Raw genomic sequence first — 22,440 nt, forward strand, 5'->3', positions numbered from 1 at the left:
TTCAATGTCATTCTCCCAAATCTTCCCACACTCTCCCTCTCCCACAGAGTCCATAAGACTGTTCTATACATCAGTGTCTCTTTTGCTGTCTCGTACACCGGGTTATTGTTACCATCTTTCTAAATTCCATATATATGCGTTAGTATACTGTATTTATGTTTTTCCTTCTGGCTTACTTCACTCTGTATAATAGGCTCCAGTTTCATCCACCTCATTAGAACTGATTCAAATGTATTCTTTTTAATGGCTGAGTAATACTCCATTGTGTATATGTACCAAGGCTTTCTTATCCATTCATCTGCTGATGGACATCTAGGTTGCTTCCATGTCCTGGCTATTATAAACAGTGCTGCGATGAACATTGGGGTACACGTGTCTCTTTCCCTTCTGGTTTCCTCAGTGTGTATGCCCAGCAGTGGGATTGCTGGGTCATAAGGCAGTTCTATTTCCAGTTTTTTAAGGAATCTCCACACTGTTCTCCATAGTGGCTGTACTAGTTTGCATTCCCACCAACAGTGTAAGAGGGTTCCCTTTTCTCCACACCCTCTCCAGCATTTATTATTTGTAGACTTTTGGATCGCAGCCATTCTGACTGGTGTGAAATGGTACCTCATAGTGGTTTTGATTTGCATTTCTCTGATAATGAGTGATGTTGAGCATCTTTTCATGTGTTTGTTAGCCATCTGTATGTCTTCTTTGGAGAAATGTCTATTTAGTTCTTTGGCCCATTTTTTGATTGGGTCGTTTATTTTTCTGGAGTTGAGCTGTAGGAGTTGCTTGTATATTTTTGAGATTAGTTGTTTGTCCATTGCTTCATTTGCTATTATTTTCTCCCATTCTGAAGGCTGTCTTTTCACCTTGCTAATAGTTTCCTTTGATGTGCAGAAGCTTTTAAGGTTAATTAGGTCCCATTTGTTTATTTTTGATTTTATTTCCAATATTCTGGGAGGTGGGTCATAGAGGATCCTGCTGTACCACAGCATTCTTAATCGGCTATACCCCAACACAAAATATATTTGGTTTAAAAAAAAATAAAATTAAAAAATGTTTTTCAAAAAGAAAAAAACAACAATAAAAAAAGAGGCGTCTGAAAACTAAATTACCCAAATGGAATCTTTGCTTTTCCCTGGACCTGCTCCTCTTATGTCTGCTGCTGCTACTGCTGCTAAGTCGTGTCAGTTGTGTCCGACTCTGAGCGACCCCATACATGGCAGCCCACCAGGCTCCCCCGTCCCTGGGATTCTCCAGGCAAGAGTACAGGAGTGGGTTGCCATTTCCTTCTCCAATGCATGAAAGTGAAAAGTCAAAGAGAAGTCGCTTAGTCGTGTCCGACTCCTAGCGACCCCATGGACTGCAGTGCACCAGGCTCCTCCATCCATGGGATTTTCCATTCAAGAGTACTGGAGTGGGGTGCCATTCCCTTCTCCCCCTCTTATGCTCTACAACCCATAAAACATTCTTCTATCCAGTCAGATCATCTGTACTCCTAAGTTTCTCTAATATTCCACAGCAGAGCATCAGTAAATCTTGCTGGTACTATCTGAAATCTCCAAATGCCAGCAACATCTTAGAACACTTCCTGAATCTGAATATTTTCTTCCTAAATATTTCTCATCACTCCACAACTTTCATCTAGTCTAAGCTACCAATATGATTCTACATGATTGCACTGCCTCCTCTTTCACTTTCCCTGTAAAGCAAACATATTCATTCTTTTAAGACATTCAACTCTACTTACAACTCCCCAGTGGCTTTTATCACAAAGGATAAAATCTAAAGTCCTTATCATACTCACAAGACCCTGTCATCTGGCCCCTCCCTGCTGCCTCTCTGACCTCATCTCCCACCCTTTTCCTCTGAATCACTGCTTTCCACCTATATTAGCCTCTTGTCTGTTCCTTGATCATGCCCAGAAAACTTATGCATTAGGATTTGTGCATTTGCTATTTCCTTTCTTCTCTCAGATTCCTCCTGAGCTTGTTCTCTTTTTTTTAGGTAATTCTCAAATATTGCTTAATCAAAGAGGTATTCTCTGACCTCTCATTCATAACATAATATTTCTCCTTTATGCTGCTTTATGTCTCATATTAGTATCCATTATGTGTGGGTTAGGAGTTGTGCCTAACTCTTGAGGAGATCATTCACCCCAGTGACAGTGTAATTAGCTCCCTCAGAGGTCAGTAGTATACAACCTACATAGCCGTATATGACATGCATGCTAGTATACAGTAGAATGCAGACTTATTTATTTATTTTCTGATTCCCCCACTATAATGTAAGCTCCTCTAGGATGGGGACATGGCAGTACCCCCGCAGGTAGAAGTGTCTACAACATAGCAGATGCTCAAGAGTTCTTTGATATATGAACTGATATATGCTTCATGTATGTGTGTACTATGTGGATGCATGGGGGAAAAGATCTAAAAAGAAATACACTGAATGTTAAAAGTGATTATATCTGAGCAGTGGAATTACGTGTGATTTTTCCACTATCTTCTTTATCCTTTCCTAGGGCATGGATATTTTAATAAGAATATATTATTTTTTATAAAGATGAAGGCATTTTGGAGGCAGATAAACCTGAGATTGAATCTTGGTTTCACTCTTTTCTTGTTGTGTAACCTTGGGCAAACTTATTACCATCTTTGTGTCTCTTTAAAATGGAGATACTATTTAGATTATTGGGTTGTTGTGAGAATTAAGTAAAATATGATGTCAAAGCTTGGCACAGCATCTACCTGAATGTAAGACTATAGTAAAGAGTATTCTCTCTCTTCCTCTGAATTATTATTATTTTTATTATTATTTTAGGGGAGGAGATCACTGAGATGTACACATGAGCGCCAAACCCTGAGGGACTACTGGGTCTATGTTTAACCCCAAGTGTCCTTCCCTGTGGCTGATGGGAGACATTAAACTAGATTGACACCCAAGGCAGTGCAATGTGGTGAGTTAATGAAAGAATAACCAGGTTGGTGCTATTTGTATCTCAATGAAGACTCAGCATTAACAGGATTTTAAATCTTTTTGGACTTCTATCCAAAATCTTTTTTTCTGTCCACAAATCTTTTCTTGTGGATAGTGGTAGTAAGATGGGCTGGAAGACATGGGAGGGATTCTATCCTCTATTCTTTACAGGGCCTGGGAATACTAGAAGGCCAGATGAAAGAATGACTGGAGTACTGGGAGAAAACCACAGGCATTCTAATGTCTGCTGGAGGGAAGACAAGCTGCAAGGGAGCCTGTCAGCAGCCCAGTGTGCCCATCTTGGGTCAAGAGCCAGAGCCAGGAGAACTTATCTAACTTGGCCCAGAGACTTAGGGACACAAGCTCCAGTCTCATCATGCCATGCTATGTGTGTGTGGTCAGTCATGTTTGACTCTCTGTGAGCTGATGGACTATAGCCTGCCAGGCTCTTCTGCCCATGGGATTCTCCAGGCAAGAATACTGGAGTCGGTTGCCATTTCCTCCTGCAGGGGATCTTCACGACCCAGGCATCAAACCCACATTTCTTGCATCTCCTGCATTGGCAGGTGAGTTCTTTACCACTAATGCCACCTGGGAAGCCCATCCTTTAGTTCAAACAGCAGAGAGGAGATGTGTCATTTATAAATTTATGGTGATATTTAAGTTGGTCACGACTCATGCTTATGTCCATTACAGCCATGACCTTCACTGCTCACCTGCTGGATTTTTGGAGAGGCCATGAGAGAATGTATCAGCCAACGGCTCAGCAGTTAACTCTGGCCACACTTCTGGCCTGAATCCTGCTACCTCCCACAATGGGAAGCTTGGTTACATTAATTTAGAGTAAAAGACTTTATGGTCCTGTTTCCCTTCTCCTTTAAAACTGGAACAAACTTTAAGCAGGACCCTTCCCTTTGTCCTCTGGCCCATCTTCATTCCCATGGGATTTCCAGAGCCATTCTAAGCAGAGTATGTTCCAAGCCCTTAAGATTAACAAGAAGAAGAATTAGAAAAAGAATGAACAAAACCTAAATTCAGCAGAAGGAAGGAGATAATAGAGATCAGAGAGGAAACAAAATAGATTTTTTAAAAATAGAAAAAAATCAATAAAATCAAGAGCTGGTTCTTTGAAGGGGTAAACAAAGTTGACAAACCTCTGGCCAGGCTTATGAAGAAGAGAGAGAAGACCCAAATAAACGAAATAAGAAATAAAGAAGGAGAAATCACAAAAGATACTGCAGAAATATAGAAAGCAATAAGATATTATGAACAATTATATGCCAACAAATTGGACAGTCTATAAGAGATGGACAACTTGCTAGAAATTTATAGTCCACCAAAACTGAATCAAGAAGAAATAGATAACTTGAATAGACCAATCACTAAAAATAAAATATAATCTGAAATAATAATGAAAAAAAATTCCCTATGAACAAAAGTCCATGACTAGATGGCTTCACTGGGGAATTCTACCAAATATACAAAGAATTTATAATGATCATCCTGAAACTCTTCCAAAAGATTTAAGAGGAAGGAACACACCCCAAGACATTCTGTAGAGCCACAATCACCCCAATACCAAAACCAAAGACACTATTAGAAGAGAAAGTTATAGGTCAATATCTTTGATGAATGTAGATGCAAAAATTCTCAACAAAATATTAGCAAACTGAACCTAACAACACACAAAAAGATCAGATCATACACCACGATGAAGTGGGATTCATCCCAGGGTCACAAAGATGCTTTACCATATTCAATCAATCAGTGTGATACACCACATCAACAAAAGAAAGGACAAAACCCATACGATCATCTAAATAGATGCAGAAAATACATTTGATAAAATTTAACATCCAGTCATGATAAAAAATCCTTACAAAAGTAGGTATAGAGGGAACATACCTCAACATCAGAAAAGCTATTTATGACAAACCATATATATTGTCAGCTAATATAATACTCAAGCGGAAAGACTTCCTGCTAAAATCTAGAACTCTCTCCACTCTCACTACACCACTTCTCTTCAACATATTATTAGAAGTCTTGGTTATAGCAATCAGATAAAAAAAAAAAAGGGTGTTCAGATTGAAAGAGAAGAGGTAAACATGTCATTCTATGCAGAGGACATGATAACTATGTAGAAAACTCTAAAGACGCCACATGAAAACTATTAGAGCTGATACATGAATTCAGAAATGTAGCAAGATACAGGATCAACATACAGGAATCTGTTGCGTTTCTTTACACTAACAGTGAAAGATCAGAAAGGGCATGTAATCTAACAATCCCTTTTAAAATCGTTATCAAAAAATACTTAACCCAGACAAAGGAAGTGAAAGACTTATATGCTGAGAACTACAAAACATTGATAAAGGAAATTAAAGATGATTCAAAGAAATGGAAAGCTATATACCATGTTCTTGAATTGGAAGAATTAATATTGTTAAAATGGCAATACTACTCAAAATAATCCACAGGTTTATTGTGATCCCTATCAAATTACCCATGAAAATTTTCACAGAACTGGTACAAATAGTCCTAAAATTTATGTGGAACCATAACAGATGTAGAATTTCTAAAGTAATCTTGAGAAAAAGAACAAAGCAGGAGGCATAATCCTCCCAGATTTCAGACAATACTACAAAGCTTACAATAATCAAAACAGTGTGGTATTGGCACAAAAACAAGACATATGGATCAATGGAACAGAATAGAAAGCCCAGAAAAAAAATCCAGATACCTATGGTTAATTAATCTTTGACAAAGGAGGCAAGAATATAAAATGGGAAAAAGACAGTCTCTTCAGCAAGTGGTGAGAGAGTCAATTCCTAGGCAGGTGGATAAGAAGTCCAGGGTTCCCGAGGAGGAGAAAGGGGTCTGGGGCTCTCGAAGTACAGATAGGGGTCTGGAATTCTCAAGGAGGAGGAAAGGACAAACTTTTTTTTTCTCCACATTCCTTAGTCTTAGCCCAGAACTGATGATTATACAACAAACAACTCAGTTTAAACTCTGTGCTAAGGATTATATAACAACAATGTATAGTGTTTGAGGACAGTTTCTCCTTCCTGAAAACCTTCTGGCTAATCCTGTTATCTTAAAATGTAAATTATGAGAGTGGATATGGTTAAAATTTTCACAAACTTGAGACATTCCTTTGATTTATTGTAATAACTAATTAAAAAGTATATAACTCCCTTGCTAACACTAGCGAGGGGGGCATTCTCCATCCCCCTTCTGATGTCTATGTCAGAAGCTTTCTCTGTCCCTTTTTATACTTTAATAAAACTCTGCTATACAAAAGCTCTTGGGTGATCAAGCCTGGTCCCTGGTCCTGAAGTTAAATCTTCTTCAGAGATCAGGAATCTGACAGTTTACCTTAAGCTATCAGTGGCACTGGGAAAGTTGGACAGTCACATATAAATCAGTGAAGTTAGAACACACCCTCACACCATGCACAAAAATAAACTCAAAATGACTTAAAGACTAAAACATAGGTTATGACACCATAAAACTCCTAGAAGAGAACATAGGCAAAATATTCTCTGACATAAATTGTACCAGTGTTTTCTTAGGTCAGTCTCCCTAAGCAATAGAAATAAATGCAAAAAATAAACAAATGGAACCTAATCAGATTTACAAACTTTTGCACAGCAAAGGAAACCATAAACAAAATGATAAGACAACCTAGGAATGGGAGAAAATATTTGCAAAAGATGTGACAAACAAGAGCTTAATTTCCAAAATATACAAAGAGCACATACAACCTAACAAAAACAAAAAACAACACAATCAAAAAGGGACAGAAGACCTAAATAGACATTTCTCCAAGGAAGACATACAGATGACCAATCGGCACACGAAAAGATGTTCAACATTGCTAATTATTAGAGAAATTGAAATCAAAACTACAGTGAGGGTACCACTTCACATCACTTAGAATGGCCACCATTAAAAACCACAAACAAACAACAAATGCTGGAGAGGGTGTAAAGAAAAAGGAGCCCTCTTATACTGTTGGTGGACATGTAAGTTGGTGAGACCACTATGGAAAACAGTATGGAGCATCCTCAAAAAACTAAAAATAGAGTTGCCTTATGATCCAGCACTCTCACTCCCAGACAAAACTATAACTCAAAAAGATACATGCACCCCAATATTCATAGCAGCACTATGTACAATAACCAAGACATGGAGACAACCTAACTGTCCACTGACAGATGAATGGGAAAGAAGATGTGGCATGTGTGTGTGTGTATACACATACACATACAATGGCTATTACTCAGCCATTGAAAGAATAATGCCATCTGCAGCAACATGGATGGACCTTGAGATTATCATACTAAGCAAAAGCAAATCAGAAAGATAAAGATAATTACCATATGATATCAATCCACATATCAATTGTGTGGAATCTAAAATGTGATACAAATCAACATATCTATGAAACAAAAACAGACTCACAGATATAGAGAATAGACTTTGTGGTTGCCAAGCAGGGATGGATTAGGGGAGGGAAGGAATGGGATTAGCAGAGTTCAACTATTATATATAGGATGGATAAACAACAAGGTCCTACTGCATAGCACAGGCAACTATACTCAGTATCTTGTGAAAAACTATAATGGAAAAGAATATATATGTATAACTGAATTGCTCTGCTGTACAGAAAAAATTAACACAACATTGAAAATCAGCTATACTTCATAATTTTTTTTTAAAAGAGTAGCAACAAGAAATACCAAGATGGACATTAGCCTAAATTTCTAATTAAACAAGTATTTTTGAATGCAAGAGGTATCTCATTGAAAGGCTTGAGCCCCAAATGTCCTTCCCTGGGATAATTAAAGGCACACAAAGAAGTCTTTGTTTCTGATTCATCTAGAGATGCTCCCAAAGATACCATTTCCTAGTCTTTTGAATGCTCTTCTTAAGGACAAGGAGAGAGGCAAGAAATGAGTTTGTCCTTCCTTGGTCTCTAAGCCAGGTGTACCAGAAATGTCCATCATGATTTTTGGCATATTCATAGCTCTTTCTAAAAGAAACTGCGTACCTTAGTACCATGTTTAGTCACTAAGTTGTGTCCCACTCTGTGTGACCCCCTGGCAGGACTGTGGCCTGCCAGGCTCCTCTGTCCATGGGATTTCCCAGGCAAGAATACTGGCTTGCCATTTCCTTCTCCAAGTGATCTTCCCCACCCAGGGATTGAACCTGCATCCCCTGTTTGGCAGGCAGATTCTTTACCACTGAGCCACCTCTGCTACAGCTGATTGGGCCAGGAGTGGGGGATCTGACCCAAGGGCAGGTAAAACATTGGCTGGCCAGTGGTCCATGAAGTGGTGTGGGGCTAGAAACTGTTTCAATGGAACAGTGGAATTTTTGCCCCTAGGAATTTGAAATGGAAAAGATCTAAGGCAGAGAGCATGCATCTCCAAACCAAGAGGGATCATTAACCAGGTGAAGTTAGGATAAACCAAAATTATGAGAAAGCAAAAAGCACAATGCAGAGAAGATATATATTAAAGGTTCTGAGGCAGTTGCTGGGTTGTTAGATGAAGTGTGGGCATAAGTAGACACAAACACAGTTACTAGGAATCAGTTGTCCTCAGAGGAAATGTTTGTGTGTTTGATAGTTAAACAGTCATTACTTAAAATAACTCTATAAATTATAGTAGAAAGACTGAAGCTAATTTTGCCAGATCTTTTATTTTTTTTTCCCTCAGTAAATATAAAAGGTGGTATCAGTTTTCCCCTGGGTCTTCAGTCTTCCAGCAAACATCACTAGCACATTCTTAGTGTTCAAAATCTGTCTTGGCAGCCTTGCTCTTTTCTGACCACCTTTGGCCATCCATAAAGCTAATTTCCATCAAGCTCCTTTGAGTCTCGCATGAAGGTGACATGAGAGGTGGTTTCCATTTTTCTTCTGTTTGGCTCCATGAGCACATTTGGCCTGTGTTGAGTCACAGCCCTACAATCAGGCACATTTGCCTCCCTTCGTGTGTTCCCACATTCCTCCGGGGAAAGCCCCAGTGGATTCACAGCCCAGCCAAGTACATTTTACATTCAGTAATAGAGCCCCCAGGGACTATGTGTGAAGAAAGTATGTGACAGAGATCAAATCTCCTCAGACACTTTGGTTTTTATTTTAAAGCTTGGTTTTGCCTTAGCTCCTCTATTTTTCCTTTAATTATGTCCACAGAATAACCCCAGATGTGGTAATCAACAAGGAGATCAAGAGGATAATTGGAGGTCATTTTATTTCCTAAAAGAAGCTTAGCCCTAACTGGGAGAAGGTGAAAAGATCCTAGAATTCCCTCTAATTCAAAGGTTTTCAGGGATACACACGAAAACAATTTAAATTTTCTAAAAGCTAAAGAAATGCAAAACTCAATCAATATAGAAGCTTGAGTAGATGTAGTAAATTTGCTGAAGAGATGAAAGAATTGCGAAATGGTCCCTGCCATGGACAATTGGGAATCTAAGTGTCCCGTCAGTGTTGTAGCAAAAATTTAGTCATCATGCCACCCACGAGGAACTTTTCTGTACTTCATAAATCACAGCACAAAGAGATGGCAAGTCCAAAAATATTTGGAAAGATAATCTCAAAATAGTTTGGGATTTTATAATTTAGCTTCTTTTAACCTCAGATATATAATTAAGAATAGAATTTTTAAAGAAAGCTAAATATACATTATTATTTTTACATTAAGGAATCTGTGAATATTTTGTTATTTTCAAAAGTTAAAAATAATCTAGCCTGTTAGAATAAAGGCATGTCTGGTAATTCTAATTTCATATATATGCTTCAGTTAATTTAAATTTATGATCTTAAGTTTAAGTTACTTTATAAATAGTATCGGAACATGTAAAATTAAGATTCACTGAATTTATGAGTTTGGTTGATAGCTTTACACGGGTTGAGTTTGACTGATAGCTTTACAAGGATTAAGTAGATAGTTTTATAAGCTAAGTCAAACAATTGATATGCTTGAAAAGGCTATAGGATGGTAATATAGGTGGATATAATACATAAGTGAAAAAGTGAAAGTGAAGTCGCTCAGTCGTGTCTGACTCTTTGTGATCCCATGGATTGTAGTATACCAGGTTTCTCTGTCCATGGGATTTTCCAGGCAAGAGTACTGGAGTGGGTTGCCATTTCCTTCTCCAAATACTCACATAACTTCCCTCTTACTTGAAGCTCCACTAAAACAATAGCAAAGGGTCATCTTTTTTTTTTTTTTTTTTTAATAGAGAAGCCCAAAAGGATGGAGAGAGAAGGCAAGGAGACAATGGCAATAAATTTTGGAAGCTAAAAAGCAGATGACCCTGAATTTACTTAGCAGATGTACAAAACCTGAATCTTAAACCTGAAATGGAGATTTCCAAGAATATCCTGATCTAAACCACAGAACCCTCAAAAGACTCAGAGCAGAAACTGGGGAGGGAGGTGGGACATAGCGGCCAAAAAAGGAGCACTGGTTAAAAGTAGTTGGAACCCTAGATCTTACCCCCAACCTCAGCCCTGAAAACCTCTAGGGGAGTGCCTCTCCCCATCCCTGGCATAATAAATGTGGAGGTTTCTTCTCTGAGCAGAATCAGAGGGTCTCCAGGCTGGAGTACACCAAGCCTTAAGTGACAGTATGAGCACCGTGCTGAAGAAAGGAGAGAAAATGAATACATGTGTGTGGCATGCTGAGTGCTACGACGCTCACAACATCACTTCTTCCAGAACCCCCATCCCAGTCTTTCCCATTCACTTCCAAGAACCACTGAGCACTAAGCCTCTATCTGTCAGTCAGGAAACTGGGAAATCACACAAATTCAAGAGGAAAGACCCCTAGAGATAGCAGCATCAGGGATTCCTCATTAACAGCCCAGCTAGAAACATCTAAGTGAAGCTCAAAATTGACAGACCCCATCCATATCCTCACGACTTCCAGTTTTCTCTTTTATTCACTTTTACACATGAGCAGAGAAACAAGGTTTGCCAGACATCTGAGAAAATGCTTTAACACGGAAGACAGAGATCAAAACTGACAAACTAGTGAGTAGGAGCAGAAACTACACAGGGGAAGGAAAGTTACATAATAATCAGAAATAAGCACAGATACTGCAGCCATGAAAGAAGAACAAGGTGGATAAGAGTAACACTCAGGGAACAAAATAGAGCTCTTGGAAATGAGGAACATGACAGCACAAGTGAAAGAAAACCAAAGAATTAGGAAATAAAGATGGAGAATTCCTCCAGTTAATGAGAAAAATGATGGAGATGGAAGAAGAAGATAAAAGAAAAATAATAAGGGACAAATTTGGGACAAGAAATATCCAAATAATGGGAGTTCTAGAAAGAGAGAAATGGAAATAAAGTATAAAAACTTAACTGAGTTAATCAAAGAAATAATTAAGAAAAATTTCCAGATTGGTAAGACAGTTCTATTAAAAGAACTCATCAGGTTCCCAGCATGATACTTGAAAATAATACCCATCAAGCCACAGCATTGTAGAATATCTCAATTCAATTGTGGAGATAGGTAGCTGCTAGGAAGAAATAAGGTTCCTAGAATTAATATTTTAAATGGGATGAAACTTTGCAAAAGCCATAAAATATGAACTACAAGACACCTCAACAATGACTTCAAAATTTGGAGCGAAATAATTTCCAATCTATACTTTCCTACCCATCAGATCAGATCAGATCAGTTGCTTAGTCGTGTCCAACTCTGCGACCCCATGAATTGCAGCACGCCAGGCCTCCCTGTCCATCACCAACTCCCGGAGTACACTCAGACTCACATCCATCGAGTCAGTGATGCCATCCAGCCATCTCATCCTTTGTCGTCCCCTTCTCCTCCTGCCCCCAGTCCCTCCCAGCATCAGAGACTTTGCCAGTGAGTTAACTCTTCGCATAAGGTGCCCAAAGTACTGGAGTTTCAACTTTAGCATCATTCCTTCCAAAGAAATCCCAGGGCTGATCTCCTTCAGAATGGACTGGTTGGATCTCCTTGCAGTCCAAGGGACTCTCAAGAGTCTTCTCCAATACCACAGTTCAAAAGCATCAATTCTTCGGTGCTCAGCTTTCTTCACAGTCCAACTCTCACATCCATACATGACTACTGGAAAAACCACAGACTTGACTTTGTTGGCAAAGTAATGTCTCTGCTTTTGAATATGCTATCTAGGTTGGTCATAACTTTCCTTCCAAGGAGGAAGCGTCTTTTATTTCATGGCTGCAGTCACCATCTGCAGTGATTTTGGAGCCCAGAAAAATAAAGTCTGACACTGTTTCCACCGTTTCCCCATCTATCTCCCATGAAGTGATGGGACCGGATGCCATGATCTTTGTTTTCTGAATGTTGAGCTTTAAGCCAACTTTTTCACTCTCTTCTTTCACTTTCATCAAGAGGCTTTTGAGTTCCTCTTCACTTTCTGCCATAAGGGTGGTGTCATCTGCATATCTGAGGTTATTGATATTTCTCCTGGCAATCTTGATTCCAGCTTGTGTTTCTTCCAGTCCAGCGTTTCTCATGAGGAACCCTGCATATAAGTTAAATAAACAGGGTGACAATATACAGCCTTGACGAACTCCTTTTCCTATTTGGAACCAGTCTGTTGTTCCATGTCCAGTTCTAACTGTTGCTTCCTGACCTGTGTACAACTTTCTCAAGAGGCAGATCAGGTGGTCTGGTATTCCCATCTCTTTCAGAATTTTCCACAGTTTATTGTGATCCACACAGTCAAAGGCTTTGGCATAGTCAATAAAGCAGAAATAGATGCTTTTCTGGAACTCTCTTGCTTTTTCTATGATCCAGCGGATGTTGGCAATTTGATCTCTGGTTCCTCTGCCTTTTCTAAAACCAGCTTGAACATCAGGAAGTTCATGGTTCACATATTGCTGAAGCCCGGCTTGGAGAACTTTGACCATTACTTTACTAGCGTGTGAGATGAGTGCAATTGTGCAGTAGTTTGAGCATTCTTTGGCATTGCCTTTCTTTGGGATTGGAATGAAAACTGACCTTTTCCAGTCCTGTGGCCACTGCTGAGTTTTCCAAATTTGCTGGCATATTGAGTGCAGCACTTTCACAGCATCATCTTTCAGGATTTGGAATAGCTCAACTGGAGTTCCATCACCTCCACTAGCTTTGTTCATAGTGATGCTTTCTAAGGCCCACTTGACTTCACATTCCAGGATGTCTGGCTGTAGGTGAGTGATCACACCATTGTGATTATCTGGGTCGTGAAGATCTTTTTTGTATAGTTCTTCTGTGTATTCTTGCCATCTCTTCTGCTTCTGTTAGGTCCATACCATTTCTGTCCTTTATCCGAGCTCATCTTTGCATGAAATGTTCCTTTGGTATCTCTGATTTTCTTGAAGAGATCCCTAGTCTTTCCCATTCTGTTGTTTTCCTCTATTTCTTTGCATTGATTGCTGAAGAAGGCTTTCTTATCTCTTCTTGCTATTCTTTGGAACTCTGCATTCAGATATTTATATCTTCCCTTTTCTCCTTTGCTTTTCGCTTCTCTTCTTTTCACAGCTATTTGTAAGGCCTCCCCAGACAGCCATTTTGCTTTTCTGCATTTCTTTTCTATGGGAATGGTCTTGATCCCTGTCCCCTGTACAATGTCATGAACCTCATTCCATAGTTCATCAGGCACTCTATCTATCAGATCTAGGCCCTTAAATCTATTTCTCACTTCCACTGTATAATCATAAGTGATTTGATTTAGGTCATACCTGAATAGTCTAGTGGTTTTCCCTACTTTCTTCAATTTAAGTCTGAATTTGGCAATAAGGAGTTAGATGTAAGGGTAGAAAAATGGTATTTTCAGGAACATAAATATCAAAACATTCAGCTTTCATGCACACATGCTCAGGAAACCAGTGGAGGATGTACATTATCAAAACAAGGGAATTAACCAGTTAGAGAGAAATAACTGGGAATTTTGAGTTCCTATATTTTGACTTCTTTTAGGGTGAGAAAGCAGGTCACTCAGCTCTATGTTAGAATGTGGAACATTTAATAATGATTATGTAGATGATATCGGAGAAGGCAATGGCAACCCACTCCAGTACTCTTGCCTGGAAAATCCCATGGACAGAGGGGCCTGGTGGGCTGCAGTCCATGGGGTCGCTAAGAGTCGGACACGACTGAGCAAATTCACTTTCAGTTTTCACTTTCATGCATTGGAGAAGGAAATGGCAACCCACTCCAGTGTTCTTGCCTGGAGAATCCCAGGGACGGGGAAGCCTGGTGGGCTGCCGTCTATGGGGTTGCACAGAGTTGGACACGACTGAAGTGACAGCAGCAGCAGCAGCAGCAGCATGTAGATGATATTACCCTAATGGCGGAAAACAAAGAGAACTAAAGAGGCTCTTGATAAAGGTGAAAGAGGAGAGTGAAAAAGCTGGCTTAAAACTTAACATTCAACAAACTAAGATCATGGCATCCAGTCCTATCACTTCATGGCAAACAGATCGGGAAGAAAATGAAAACAGTGACAGACTTTATTTTCTTGGGCTCCACAGTGATTTTGGAGCCAGGTCACTGCAGCCATGAAATTAAAAGATGCTCGGTCCTTAGAAGAAAAGCTGTGACAAACCTAGAGAGCATATAAAAAGAAGAAACATCACTTTGCTGACAAAGGTCCATATAGTCAAAGCTATGTTTTTTCCAACAGTCATGTACAGACATGAGAATTGGACCTTAAAGAAGGCTGAGCGCTGAAGAATTGATGCTTTTGAACTGTGGTCTTGGAGAAGACTCTTGAGAGTCCCTTGGACAACAAGGAGATCAAATCAGTCAATCTTAAGGGAGATCAACCCTGAATATTCATTGGAAGGGATAATGCTGAAGCTGAAGATCCAATACTTAGGCCACTTGATGTGAAGAGCTGACTCATGGGGAAAGACCCTGATGCTGGGAAAGATTGAGGGCATGAGAAGAAGGAGCAACAGAGGATGAGATGGTTGGATGATATCACTGACTCAGTGGCCATGAGTTTGAGCAAACTTCAGGAGATGATGAATGACAGGGAAACCTGGCATACTGCAAAGAGTCAGACGTGACTTAGTGACTGGACAACAACAACAACAGGATTTTAATAGGAGGAGATAATTCTAAAATGTTATGTAAATTATACAGGGAATAAGGAAATGGGTGCAGCACATGGATGCAGGTGGAGGTCTCTCCAAGACAGTAGTGAAGGGAGGTGTCAGGGAGTCCCAGGTAGAGACTACATCGAGATTATAGCAGTAAGACTCCAGATGTAGACAGATGGTCATCACTACCTCACCAGCCATCATACTGTCTTTCTCAATCAGCTGAACTACTAAAGAATATGATCCAACAAAACGGGAATAAACCAAGAAGGAGGGAGACATGAGATCCAGGAAACAGGGATTTTACTCACGAGAAGACAAAGGGAATTCATTAGATGACATTAAAGAGGTCACAGGTAACAATATATGGCAGGCCTGGACCAGCCCAGGTAGAAGAAGGATGAATTTCTGCTGAAGGGCAGTTTCCACGGGGGAAAAAAAACAGCAGTGTTAGATCCTGGCATGATAAAATTTATGAAATACCGTACTGTGGGATTTGTGAAAATTATGGGACAAATTAGCAGAGTGTACGAAAAAAAACCCTAGGCAAACTTTTATATATAAAAAAAGCAAGCAATTGTTAACTTAAAGAAAACAAAATAAGAAATAAGAATCATAGTGCCATATAGTGCTTAGCTTAGAATAACATTTATATAGACAAATACTGTGACCACTGAGACTTGCCTCAACCAAAGATCTTGATATAACTGTAATGAGACAGTCGTCTGGAGAAACAAAGAAGATGGTGGCAAGAGAGAGTGCAATCCTCCTTATTTATTACAGGTCAGGAGAAATGAGTCACATTGAGCTGCCAAAAGTTACCAGGAGATGCATACTATTTAGAAATGTGGAGAAGTATATATTCCAAAAGAATGGCTGAAAGGGTCAAAAGTAGCTGTCTTTGGAAAAGCAGAGAGGGAGCAGTGGGTCAAGGAAGCTGTCTTTTTAAAAAATTATCATAAGCCTTTTTGTATTATTTGTGATATGTACAGAGTTAACAAAAATAAAAATAACAAAATAGAATATATTAAATTTATAAATACTATTTAAAATGTTTAATGCTCAAATAAGTTTGTAAATGGATCCAGGTTTAACCAAAGTCTCTTAAAAGTGCTTCCCAGGGTTGCTAAGATTATGTATAAAATAATGATGCTTGTAAGTTGAACGGTAAAGCCTAAGGAAGAATTAGGTTTAATTAAGTTGAATAAATTTAATGATATGTGTGTGTGTATCTATATAGATATATAGATATAGATAAAAAGTAACTCCTGAATATCCTTTCCTGTGCATAAAAACTCATCTTGACCACATGAAATCTCCTTATATTGTCAGATTTTAAAGCCAGTACTGAATGCTGGGGAAGGGAGAGGTGCCTGGGGGTGCATGGCTGACTAAGCTTTGGAAAAAGAAAGGAAGATCTTCAACCATGGGTTTTTCATCAGTTCCTGCCATCCATATACTGGGGACATGGACTGATTTGTGCACCCCAGTCTCATCAGACAAACAGGATGGGATGTTTGATCTTGAAGCTCTGTCCGGTCATTCCTGAGTCATATTTTGTGCTGAGCAGTCTTCTCCCCAGCTCTGGGCAATTCCCTAAAGGATAGATAGGAAGGCTGACAAATTGCTCTCTCTATCCTGTTAGTGACCCTTCCTGCCCCCAGAGTCATTAGATTCAAGGAAAATGAGCAGTGGCAGCTAATTAGGAATAGATTGGGGTGGGAGTAGGCAGGCAGTAGGGAATGAGTGGGGATCCAGGGACACAGTTCAGAGACTTTTCTCTAAAGAAATCCAACCTGAAAGGACAGACAATTGTTGAATTAGCCCACACTACTGGGCATTCATTTTAAAAGATTACAAGAGATATTTCAATAGTCACCCTCAGGAACTAATTTTTTCCATATTATATAGTCCTCTAGCTCTTCAGAATGCAGGACTGGGCAGGCTAAATTTCAATAGGCAAGACTCTAAAACATTGTATTGAGCAGGACATCAGAGGGACTAGGGTATACACATATATCTATCAAGGGCCAGATAGTAAATACTTTAGCTATATGATCTCTGTCATAACTGCCCGAGTCTGCCATTTTCCAGCACAAAACCAGCCATGGCTGTGCTGTGCTCAGTCTTGTCCAACTTTTTGTGACCCCATGGACTGTAGCCCACCAGGCTCCTCTGTCCATGGGGATTCTCCAGGCAAGAATACTGATGCCATGCCCTCCTCCAGGGGATCTTCCCAACCCAGGGATCGAAACCAAGTCTCCCTCATTGCAGGCAGATTCTTTACCATCTGAGCCACCAGAGAAACCCAAGAATACTGGAGTGTGTAGCCTATCCCTTCTTAAAGGGACCTTCCCGGCTCAGGAATTGAATGGGGGTCTCCTGCATTGCAGGAAGATTCTTTACCAGCCGAGCTACCAGGGAAGCCCCAAAGCAGCCATGGTCATATGTAAATGAATGAGCATGGCTGTGTTCCAACAAAACTTTATTTACAAAGACAGACAATGAGCCAGATTTGACCCCCAGACAGTAGGATCAGAAAACTAACTTTCATCCAAAACTACACTGGATGAAATTGTGAAGTAGATGCATTAAATGAATCCTTGATAATGGCATTTCAGGTTGTTTGATAAGTGGGTGAATATCAGTCAGAATCTTGTTTCAACTACTGGAAAACTATCCAAACTTGTTTAAAGCCAAGAGAAAGTTTCTGTTTGTTGTTTATATAACTGAAAACTTAGAGGTAGACCTGGCTTTAGGAGCAGTTCTAAATGACTTCTCTTTCCTCACCTTTGGGCTCACATTCTCCCCTTGTAGAGGGCATTCTCAACCAGCTTCTCTTCTCAGAGTTATAAAATGGTTGCCTCCAGCCACCAAAGCTAGATCCTTCAAGATTCACATCCTATGGCAAGAGCTTGGAATTCTTGGCAGAAGAATTGAGACCACGCAAATTAAGCTGGCTTTAAGCCAAGTACTCATTCAGTCTTAATATCTGCTAGTGCAAGGCTTTTTTCTTTGGCTTTTTGTTCTAGAAATGTTCTGATAACTCTTGGGCCATATTCTTCCTTATAAATGTTACAATCAGCTTATCAAGCTCCAAGGAAAATCTTTTAGGGTTTGTGACTAGAACTGTATTAAATTTATAGACCAACCTGAGGAGGATCAACATCTTGACAATATTGTCTTCACATTTATGAATGTGGTATAGTTCTCTCCATTTATTTAGGGTTTCTTTAATATCTCTTCATGCTTGTGCTCAGCAGCTAAATCATGTCTAGCCCTTTGCAACCTCATGGACTGTAGCTTGCTAGCCTCCTATGTCCATTGGATTCCCCAGCTGAATACTGGAGTGGGTTGCCATTTCCTTTTCTAATCTCTAGCTGTTTATAATTTTCCCCATAGAGTTCAATAGGGAAGATGGAGAAGCAAGAATACACAAAAGGATTGTACAGAAAAGGCCATAATGACCTGGATAACCACAACAGTGTTATCACTCATCTAGAATCATACATCCTGGATTGTGAAGTCAAGTGGGCCTTAGGAAGCATTATTATGAACAAAGCTAGTGGAGGTGATAGAATTCCAGCTGAGAGCTGTTTCAAATCCTAAAAGATGATGCTCTTAAAGTGCTGCACTCAGTATGCCAGCAAATTGGGAAAACTCAGCAATGGTCAGAGGATTGCAAATGGTCAGTTTTCATTCTAATCCCAAAGTAGGGCCATGCCAAAGAATGTTCAAACTATCACACATTTGCACTCATCTCACATTCTAGCAAGGTAATGCTCAAAATTCTTCAAGCTAGGCTTCAACAGTACGTGAACTGAGAACTTATATATGTACAGGCTGGATTTAGAAAAGGTATAGGAGCCAGAGATAAAATGCCAACATCTGTTGGATCACAGAAAAAGTAAAAGAGGAGAGTGAAAAAGTTGGCTTAAAACTCAGCATTCAAAAAACTAAGATCATGGCATCCAGTTCCATCACTTCATGACAAACAGAAGGGGAAACAATGGAAAGAGTGATAGATTTTATTTTCTTGGGCTCCAAAAATCACTGCAGATGGTGACTGCAGCCATGAAATTAAAAGACACTTGCTCCTTGGAAGAAAAGCTATGACAAACCTAGACAGTAATATTAAAAAGAAAAGACATCACTTTGCTGACAAAGTTCCATATAGTCAAAGCTATAGTTTTTCCAGTCAAGTATGGATGTGAGAGTTGGACCATAAAAAATGATGGGTGCTGAAGAATTGATGCTTTTGAACCCTAGTGCTGGAGAGGACTCAGAGGAGTCCCTTGGACAGCAAGGAGATCAAACCAGTCTATCCTAAAGGAAATCAACCTTGAATATTCATTGGAAGGACTGATGCTGAAGCTGAAGCCCTAGTACTTTGGCCACCTGATGTGAAGAGCTGACTCCTTGAAAAAGACTCCGATGCTGGGAAAGATAGAAGGCAGGAGGAGAAGGGGGTGACAGAGGATGAGATGGTTGGATACTATCACTGACTCAATAGACACGATTCAATAGCTCAAATAAGGTTTGAGCAAACTCCAGGAGGCAGTGAAGGACAGGGAAGCCTGGGGTCACAAAGAGTCAGACACAACTGAGTGACTGAACAAGAACAAAACAAACCTCAGTGACTTAATACAGCAATAAACATTTGTTATCTTCACAGTAATATGGGCCAGGAATGTGGGAGTATTTTCTGACTTGGACCACTCGTGAAATTGCCATCAAGCTGTCAGCCAGGGCCGCTATCACCTGAAGGTTTGACTGGAGCTGGAGAGTCACATCTCAGGTTATTACTCATGCCTAGCAAGTTGGGGCTGATTGTTGGTGAGAGGCCTCAGTTTATCCCCCATGGGGGCCTCTTCACAGGATGTTTGAGTGTCCTTACAGCATGGCAGCTGGCTTTCCTTAGAGTAATTCAAGAGAAAGAGAAATCCCACCCCCCACCTCAAAGCTATTCTTTTTATGGTCCAACCTCAAAAATCACATAGCATCAGTTTCTATTAAAATTGAGAAGCCAGTCTGGCTTATTTTCAAAGGGAGGAGAATTACTACCACATTCTGAATCTCAGGAGTGAAGAAAGCACCATCCCCATAGTGTAAGGTTTCTGATTTGTTATTTATTTTTATTTTTTTGCAGAAGAGACCTCTAGGCTCATACAGAAATGCACACTTGCTTTTCCTATTTTTACAACATGCTTCCACCAGATATTTTGGTAAATTCTAATAGAAGAAGATACTGCTTCCTTAGTACTGTTCTCACCAGAGCCCCTCTTGGTCTGAATTACAGCCATATTAAATGAATTGCACCCACCCGAGTCTTGCTCTCATTCCTTTGCATATGCTTCTCTCTCTGCCTGGAATTCATCTCCCCTGGCTTATTCCTGCTTAAGCCTTTCCTAACCTGAGTCTGGGTAGGATTCCCCCCCACCCCCCACGTACATTCTGCTATCACACCCTATGCTTTCACCTTCCTGACACTAATCACGCTATAACACGATAGAATCTGGCCCTCGGGCAGCATCAGCCTAATTTGGATGTTTGTTAGAAATGCAGAATTTCAGGCCTCCCTTCCCACACTCACTGAAACAAAAAACTCTGGGGTGGGACCCTGAAATCTGTGCTTTCACAAGCCTCATTTCACAGTGCTCATTCAGTTTGAGAACCACTGCTTGCTCTAATGTAATTGCCTGTTTACTGTTTGGACTCCATACCAGAGGTCAGCTCCATGGGGTAGGGCTCTCTCTGTCCTCATCATCTCTGTGTCTGCCAAGCCCATGATCGGTGTTCTGTCAATTCTATGTGGAATCTGAAAGATAAAGGTAAGAAAGAGGGAGGGGACTCGGTCCGAGAGAACTGCCCAGGGACTGACCTCCACCTCCCTGCTTCTACTCATCTCCAAAGTCAGCTACACTAGATGCTCCAGCCTTTTGCCTTATTTGCTTGCTTGCTTGCTTTTTTGCATTTCCTGGAGGTTCATTGCCTTCCAAATAAAATTGCTTCTAAAGAAGCCAGGACCCTGGGGCCCAGGACAGGCACCATAAGCTTGAAGAAGTGCTCAGGGACAGGAGACACAGCTGGTCTGGGGGCGGTTGGTGGCTCTGTTAGTGACTAGGTTTGGCTGAGCTTCAGCAAGTCTCTGTCCCTCACTGGGTGCTCTGACAGCTTGTGGTGGGGCAGGTGCATTGTCTTCTCCATGGGAACCTATAATACAGCACAGGAAGTGTAATGAAATGGGGCAGAAGCCAGATAACCGTGATAGCACCGAGGGGACCAGCAGGAGGACTTCAGGGTTACAACCCAGTGACAGTGGATGCAGCAGCCAAGGGAATTTCAGTTGTATTCACTCCAAGTTCTTCTCTCTCCTCTCTTCTCCCCAGCCCTCACTGTTGCTCTTATTCTCCAGGTCTTGATGTGGTACCCATCATGTGACCATTTGCAGATCAGGACCATGGACTGAAGTAGAAACTTATTTTTCTTCAAATAAAGCAAACCAAACATTCACTGTACAATTTTGGACTGTGGTTTCAGAGGAGAAGTCTTTTCCAGTGTGTGTATGGAGGGGCAGTCCAGACCAGCGTTTGTAATGACGCTCCTATCTGACTCCCTCATGAATGTGGAGGTTATCATCTGCATTCTCCTATCTGTCTTGTGATCGCCTGTGGAAAAGAGGGCTTCCCTCTGTGATTTCTCCTGAAGGGAGTGGAGATTACTGATGTCAGTCATTGTGAACGGACCATGCCGAGGGTTCTTCAGAGTGGCAGGGGTTAAAGGTGGAGCCTACCACAAGGAGCCAGGCAAGGATGCTTCCCACCAGGGAACCCCAATGTAATGGGAGTAAGTCAGATTCCATACACCCAATTATCTACTTCAAGGGTCAGCAAACTGTGGTCCCTAGGCCAAATCCATCCCATGGTCTGTTTTTATAAATAAAGTGTTGTTGGAACACAGTCATGACCATTTATTTATATGTTGTCTGTTACTGCTTTACCATCATGACAGCAGAGTTAAGTAGTTGTGACAGAGTCCGTTAGGCCCACAGAGGCTAAGTATTTATTACTGTATCGGGCTCCCTACAAAGTTTGTAGACTCGTGCTTTGATGGAACATTTATTTCCTCTTTATGATATCCAGCCTCTGGCTCTGGCCTGGTCATATTTAAAGGGTCTAGCCTGATTTCATCTATGCTAGTGGGCTTAAAATATTTACTTTAAACTTTTAATTTAGAAGCAATTTCAAATTTATATAAAAGTTGTAAGAATAATGCAAAGATTATCAAATACCTTTTACCAGATTCACCTATTAACATTTTACACCATTTGCGTTATTTGTGCTCACACTCTATGTATTTATATTTTCTGTTTT

This window comes from Bison bison, unplaced genomic scaffold (genome assembly GCF_000754665.1).
Source record: "Bison bison bison isolate TAMUID 2011002044 unplaced genomic scaffold, Bison_UMD1.0 scf7180017864376, whole genome shotgun sequence".
Taxonomy (NCBI): Eukaryota; Metazoa; Chordata; class Mammalia; order Artiodactyla; family Bovidae; genus Bison; species Bison bison.